Genomic DNA, 8,313 nt, shown 5'->3' with positions numbered 1-8,313 from the left:
AGAAATTAAAACCCTAGATGTTGCTAAACCCACTATTTTGGATTTCAAGGAATTTAATTATGAAAATTTCTCTTTGATTGATTGTATTTCCTTGTTGCAATCTGTGCTAAATTCTCCTCACGCTTATAGTCAAAATAAAGCGTTCACTAAACATATCGTTGATGCCTTGATGCAATCTTATGAAGAAAAACTTGAATTGTAAGTTTCTATCCCTAGAAAACTTTATGATGAGTGGGAACCAACTATTAAAATTAAAATTAAAAATCATGAGTTTTATTCTTTATGTGATTTGGGTGCTAGTGTTTCCACGATTCCAAAGACTTTGTGTGATTTGTTAGGTTTCCATGATTTCGATGATTGCTCTCTAAACTTGCACCTTGCGGATTCCACTATTAAGAAACCTATGGGAAGAATTAATGATGTTCTTATTGTTGCAAATAGGAATTATGTACCCGTAGATTTTATTGTTCTTGACATAGATTGCAATCCTTCATGTCCTATTATTCTTGGTAGACCTTTCCTTAGAACGATTGGTGCAATTATTGATATGAAGGAAGGAAATATTAGATTCCAATTTCGGTTAACGAAAGGCATGGAACACTTTACTAGAAAGAAAATTAAATTACCTTATGAATCTATTATGAGAGCCACTTATGGATTGCCTACCAAAGATGGCAATACCTAGATTTATCCCTTGCTTTTTATGCCTAGCTAGGGGCGTTAAACAATAGCGCTTGTTGGGAGGCAACCCAATTTTATTTTTATTCCTTGCTTTTTGCTCCTGTTTAGTAATAAATAATTTATCTAGCCTCTTTTTATGTTGTGTTTTGTGTGTTTAATTAGTGTTTGTGCCAAGTAGAACCGTTGGGAAGACTTGGGGAAAGTCTTGATATCTTGCTGTAAAAAACAGAAACTTTACCGCCCACGAGAACTGCTGCCATTTTTATTTAGAAAGTGATATTGAGCTAATTATTTTTTCAGATGATTAATATATAAATTACTCACGTCCAGAAATTTATTTTAGAATTTTTTTGGTTCCATATCTTGCGCTAGCTACAGATTACTACAGACTGTTCTGTTTTTTACAGATTCTGTTTTTCGTGTGTTGTTTGCTTATTTTGATGAATCTATGGCTAGTAAAATAGTTTATAAACCATAGAGAAGTTGGAATACAGTAGGTTTAACACCAATATAAATAAATAATGAGTTCATTACAGTACCTTGAAGTGGTCTTTTGTTTTCTTTCGCTAACGGAGCTCACGAGATTTTCTACTTTGAGTTTTGTGTTGTGAAGTTTTCAAGTTTTGGGTAAAGATCTGATGGATTATGGAACAAGGAGTGGCAATAGCCTAAGCTTGGGGATGCCCATGGCACCCCCAAGATAATCTAAGGACACCTAAAAGCCAAAGCTTGGGTATGCCCCGGAAGGCATCCCCTCTTTTCGTCTACTTCTATCGGTAACTTTACTTGGAGCTATATTTTTATTCACCACATGATATGTGTTTTGCTTGGAGCGTCTTGTATGATTTGAGTCTTTGCTTTTTAGTTTACCACAATCATCCTTGCTGTACACACATTTTTAGAGAGCCATACATGATTTGGAATTTGTTAGAATACTCTATGTGCTTCGCTTATATCTTTTGAGTTATATAGTTTTGCTCTAGTACTTCACTTATATCTTCTAGAGCACGGTGGTGGATTTGTTTTATAGAAACTATTGATCTCTCATGCTTCAGTTAGATTATTTTGAGAGTCTTAAATAGCATGGTAGTTTGCTTAAATAATCCTAATATGCTAGGTATTCAAGATTAGTAAAAAATCCTATGAATGTTTTGAATACTAAGAGAAGTTTGATGCTTGATGATTGTTTTGAGATATGGAGGTAATAATATCAAAGTTGTGCTAGTTGAGTAGTTGTGAATTTGAGAAGTGCTTGTGTTGAAGTTTTCAAGTCTCGTAGCATGCACGTATGGTAAATGTTATGTAACAAATTTGAAACATGATGTGTTATTTGATTGTCTTCCTTATGAGTGGTGGTCCGGGACGAGCGATGGTCTTTTCCTACCAATCTATCCCCCTAGGAGCATGCACGTAGTGCCGAGGTTTTTGATGACTTGTAGATTTTTGCAATAAGTATGTGAGTTCTTTATGACTAATGTTGAGTCCATGGATTTTACGCACTCTCACCCTTCCATCATTGCTAGCCTCTTCGGTACCGTGCATTGCCCTTTCTCACATTGAGAGTTGGTGCAAACTTCGCCGGTGCATCCAAACCCCGTGATATGATACGCTCTTTCACACATAAAACTCCTTATATCTTCCTCAAAACAGCCACCATACCTACCTATTATGGCATTTCCATAGCCATTATGAGATATATTGCCATGCAACTTTCCACCATTCCGTTTATCATGACACATTCATCATTGTCATATTGCTTAGCATGATCATGTAGTTGACATAGTATTTTTGGCAAAGCCACCGTTCATAAATCTTTCATACATGTCACTCTTGGTTCATTGCATATCCCGGTACACCGCCGGAGGCATTCATATAGAGTCATCTTTTGTTCTAGCATCGAGTTGTAATCATTGAGTTGTAAATAAATAGAAGTGTGATGATCATCATTTTCTAGAGCATTGTCCCAAGTGAGGAAAAAAGAGGCCATATAAAAAAAGAGAAAGGCCCAAATAAAAAAATGAGAGAAAAAGAGAGAAGGGACAATGTTACTATCCTTTGCCACACTTGTGCTTCAAAGTAGCACCATAATCTTCATGATAGAGAGTCTTTTGTTTTGTCACTTTCATATACTAGCAGGAATTTTCATTATAGAACTTGGCTTGTATATTCCAACAATGGGCCTCCTCAAGTGCCCTAGGTCTTCGTGAGCAAGCAAGTTGGATGCACACCCACTTAGTTTCTTTTGTTGAGCTTTCATACATTTATAGCTCTAGTGCATCCGTTGCATGGCAATCCCTGCTCCTTGCATTAACATCAATCAGTGGGCATCTCCATAGCCCATTGATTAGCCTCGTTGATGTGAGACTTTCTCCCTTTTTGTCTTCTCCACATAACCCCCGTCATCATATTCTATTCCACCCATAGTGCTATGTCCATGGCTCGCGCTCATATATTGCGTGAAAGTTTATAGGTTTGAGATTGTTAAGGTATGAAACAATTGCTTGGCTTGTCATCGGGGTTGTGCATGATGAGAGCATTCTTGTGTGACGAAAATGGAGCATGACTAAACTATATGATTTTGTAGGGATGAACTTTCTTTGGCCATGTTATTTTGAGAAGACATAATTGCTTTGTTAATATGCTTGAAGTATTATTATTTTTATGTCAATATGAACTTTTGTCTTGAATCTTTCGGATCTGAATATTCATACCACAATTAAGAAGAATTACATAAAAATTATGCCAAGTAGCACTCCGCATCAAAAATTCTGTTTTGATCATTTACCTACTCAAGGACGAGTAGGAATTAAGCTTGGGGATGCTTGATACGTCTCCAACGTATCTATAATTTTTGATTGCTCCATGCTATATTATCTACTGTTTTGGACATTATTGGGCTTTATTATCCACTTTTATATTATTTTTGGGACTAACCTATTAACCGGAGGCCCAGCCCAGAATTGCTGTTTTTTTTGCCTATTTTAGGGTTTCGAAGAAAAGGAATATCAAACGGAGTCCAAACGGAATGAAACCTTCGGGAACGTGATTTTCTCAACGAACAAGACCCATGAGACTTGGACCCTACGTCAAGAAACAAAGGAGGAGGCCACGAGGTAGGGGGCGCGCCTACCCCCCCAGGTGCGCCCTCCACCCTCGTGGGCCCCCTGTTGCTCCATCGATGTACTCCTTCTTCCTATATATACCTACGTACCCCCAAATGATCAGATACGGAGCCAAAACCATATTTCCACCGCCGCAACTTTCTGTATCCACGAGATCCCATCTTGGGGCCTGTCCCGGAGCTCCGCCGGAGGGGGCATCGATCACGGAGGGATTCTACATCATCACCATAGCCCCTCCAATGAAGTGTGAGTAGTTCACCTCAGACCTACGGGTCCATAGTTATTAGCTAGATGGCTTCTTCTCTCTTTTTGGATCTCAATACAATGTTCTCCCCCTCTCTTGTGGAGATCTATTCGATGTAATCTTATTTTTGCGGTGTGTTTGTTGAGACCGATGAATTGTGGGTTTATGATCAAGTCTATCTATGAACAATATTTGAATCTTCTCTGAATTCTTTTATGTATGATTGGTTATCTTTGCAAGTCTCTTCGAATTATTAGTTTGGTTTGGCCTACTAGATTGATCTTTCTTGCAATGGGAGAAGTGCCTAGCTTTGGGTTCAATCTTGTGGTGTCCTTTCCTAGTGACAGTAGGGGCAGCAAGGCACGTATTGTATTGTTGCCATCGAGGATAACAAGATGGGGTTTTCGTCATATTGCATGAGTTTATCCCTCTACATCATGTCATCTTGCTTAAGGCGTTACTCTATTTCCATGAACTTAATACTCTAGATGCATGCTGGATAGCGGTCGATGAGTGGAGTAATAGTAGTAGATGCAGGCACGAGTCGGTCTACTTGTCTCGGACGTGATGCCTATATACATGATCATACCTAGATATTCTCATAACTATGCTCAATTCTGTCAATTTCTCAACAGTAATTCGTTCACCCACCGTAGAATACCTATGCTCTTGAGTGAAGCCACTAGTGAAACTTATGGCCCCCGGGTCTATCTTCATCATATTAATCTCCTAATACTTAGTTATTTCCTTTGCTTTTTTACTTTGCTTTTATTTTACTTTGCATCTTTATCATAAAAATACCAAAAATATTATCTTATCATATCTATCAGATCTCACTCTCGTAAGTGGCCGGGTAGGGATTGACAACCCCTTATCACGTTGGTTGCGAGGATTTATTTGTTTTGTGCAGGTACGAGGGACTCGCACGTAGCCTCCTACTGGATTGATACCTTGGTTCTCAAAAACTGAGGGAAATTCTTACGCTACTTTGCTGCATCATCCCTTCCTCTTCGGGGAAAACCAACGCAGTGCTCAAGAGGTAGCAACATGTAAGCAACCTATGTCCATCATGGACTTGACTAACTGTAAGCAAGAGGAAGGTGAGTCCACGACCCATTGGGTGCGCCGGGTCAAGGAGATAATACATTCATCTGATAAGATGGATGCCGGCTCTGCGGTCTTAATGTTGGAGAAAAATTGCCGTTTTGAACCTCTGAAGCAGAAGCTGGGGCGACTCAAGCGTGATTGTCATGACATGGGCCAGTTGATGGCGTCTCTGGTCAAATATGATGATTCAGATAGTACCAAGGATCCCGCGTCTGATGAAGAGAAGGCAGGGAAGGGAAAAAATAACGGCAATGGCAAGGGTCACCAACATAACCCGGTGAATCAAGGAGGTAATAAACGTAAGGCTGACGAGTTTGTGGCTAACACCAGTACACAGGGAAACAACCAACGACGCAAGGGGAGGCCACCTCCTCGGTCCGGCGGGTCAAGTCCCACTCTTGAGCAACTACTGAATGAACCCTATTTGAGACACGACACCCGGGAGAAGCCAGCTACCCATTTGTGGAAGGACTGTACGATCATGAAGGCGTTTAAAAATTCCAACATGTTTGATGGTAACCACGGACCTGGCGGCGGTTCAGGCGGCGGCGGTTTTCATGGCCCGGGCGCCGGCTTAGGCGGAGGCAGTTTTCACGGCCAGGGCCATCCGGGTAACCAAGGTGGTTATAATCAGCAATCCGGCCAAAGTAATCAGCAGCAACAGCAGCAGCAGTCCGGGTATCAGAGTAACCCGAAACAGCTGAACAGTGGGCAGTACCATGTATTTACCACTAGTTTGTGCAAGAGTGACCAGAAACTTCATAAGAGGGCTGTAAACGCTGTTGAGCCGGCGGTTCCACGTTATTTGAGATGGTCAGAACAACCTATTGTGTGGAGTAGGGAGGATCACCCTCCCTGGGTTGATAATCCGGGACACTTGGCTTTGGTGGTGGCGCCTCAGGTTGGTGGATATAAGTTTACTAAGGTGCTCATGGACGGAGGCAGTAGCATCAACATCCTCTATTATGAGACGTTTCGTCGCATGGGGTTGACTGACAAGAGTCTTAAACAATCCAACACTGTTTTTCATGGTGTTGTACCTGGTAAGTCGGCATACCCAGTTCGAAAGATTGAGCTGGAAGTAGCCTTTGGGGACGAATACGATTCTAGGCTGAGAAGTTAACTTTTGAAGTGGTTAAGATCAAAAGCCCATATCATGCCCTGTTTGGACGGTCGGCCTATGACAAGTTCATGGCCCGGCCGTGTTATGTATATCTGCAGCTCAAGATGCCGGGTTATAAAGGCACCATCACAGTACATGGAAGCCGGAAAATAGCCCTGGAATGTGAAGAAGGTGATGCTGCTTATGCTGAGTCCGTTTGTGCAACAGAGGAATTAAAGTTTTATAAAGATAATGTTGACCCGACAGACATGACATCTTTGAAAAAGCCAACTATGGAGCATGAACCGATGTTGAAATTCAAATCAGCTGATGACACCAAGATGGTTGATTTTGTGCCTGGCGACTCATCCAAACAGTTCATTATCAGTGCTAACTTGGATCCAAAATAGGAAAGCGCGCTCATCGAGTTCATCCGTGAGAACCGGGACATCTTTGCATGGAAGCCTTCTGACATGGCGGGTGTCCCGAGAGAACTCTCTGAGAACACTCTCAATATTGATCCGAAATTTAAGCCGGTCAGGCAGTTTCTTCGACGGTTTAATGAGGAAAGGCGCAAGGCGATTGGAGAAGAGGTGGCCCGGCTCTTGGCGGGCGGGTTCATTGTTGAAGTTTTTCACCCGGAGTGGTTGGATAACCCGGTGCTTGTACTAAAAAAGAACGGCACCTGGCGTATGTGTGTGGATTACACCGATTTAAACAAGGCTTGTCCGGCTGACCCTTTTGCTCTCCCTCGTATTGATTAGATCATTGATGCTACGGTGGGTTGCGAGCGTTTGAGTTTTTTGGATGCCTATTCGGGTTATCATCAGATCAAGATGGCAGTTAAGGACCAGGAGAAGACAACTTTCATCACTCCGTTTGGAGCCTTCTGCTATGTGTCTATGCCTTTTGAGCTTAAAAGTGCCCAGGCAACTTATCAACGATGTGTGCAGAATTTCCTTCACAATCAGATTGTGCGGAATGTTCATGCTTATGTGGATGATATAGTGGTGAAATCCAGAGAAAAGGGAACATTGGTAACTGATCTGAAGGAGACCTTTGATAACCTCTGGGTCTACAAGATGGTGCTTAACCCGACCAAGTGTGTTTTGGAGTCCCAGCTGGCAAACTCTTGGGTTTTTTGGTGTCTAACAGAGGTATTGAGGCTAACCCAGAGAAAATTAAGGCAATTACATCTCTGGCTAAACCGGCGTGCATCAATGACGTTCAACGGTTGGTGGGTCGCGTCGCAGCCTTAAGCCGGTTCATAAGCCGGTTAGGGGAGAAGGCGATGCCTTTGTATCAAATGATGAAGAAGGCGGCTGACTTTGTTTGGAGTGACGCTGCTAACTCTGCTTTTGAGAATCTGAAGAAACAGCTCGCTGAGCCACCGATTCTTGCTGCTCTGGTTGAGAAAGAGCCGTTGTTGTTGTATGTGGCTGCTAACTCATGTGTTGTCAGTGTGGCCATTGTTGTGGAGCGCAAGGAGGCTGACAAGGAACATCCGGTCCAGCGGCCGGTTTACTACGTCAGTGAGGTGCTCATTGAATCTAAACAAAGATATCCGCATTGGCAGAAGCTTGTTTATGGGGTGTTCATGGCAAGTCGGAAGCTCAAGCATTACTTTCAGGGTCACCCAATCACTGTGGTTAGCTCTGATCCTCTAGGACACATTATTCAAAATAGAGAAGCCACAGGATGAGTCGCCAAGTGGGCTATTGAACTTGGGTCTCATGGTTTGAAGTATGTGCCACATACTGCAATCAAATCTCAAGCACTGGTTGACTTCATTAATGACTGGACAGAGTTGCAGATGCTAGAGGAGAAACCAGACAACACATATTGGACGGTTCATTTTGATGGGTCCAGACAATTGGAAGGCTCGGGGGCTGGAGTTGTTTTAACTTCTCCTCGAGGTGACAAGTTTTGTTATGTGTTGCGATTGATGTTTCCTTGTACTAACAACGCAGCAGAATATGAAGCCTTGCTCCATGGTCTTCGAATGGCTAAAGAGATGAGTCTGAGCCGGGTATGGTGCCTTGGCGACTCACATTTGG

This window comes from Triticum dicoccoides, chromosome 6A (assembly GCF_002162155.2).
Source record: "Triticum dicoccoides isolate Atlit2015 ecotype Zavitan chromosome 6A, WEW_v2.0, whole genome shotgun sequence".
Classification (NCBI taxonomy): domain Eukaryota; kingdom Viridiplantae; phylum Streptophyta; class Magnoliopsida; order Poales; family Poaceae; genus Triticum; species Triticum dicoccoides.
Note: the sequence above shows the minus strand (reverse complement) of the source record.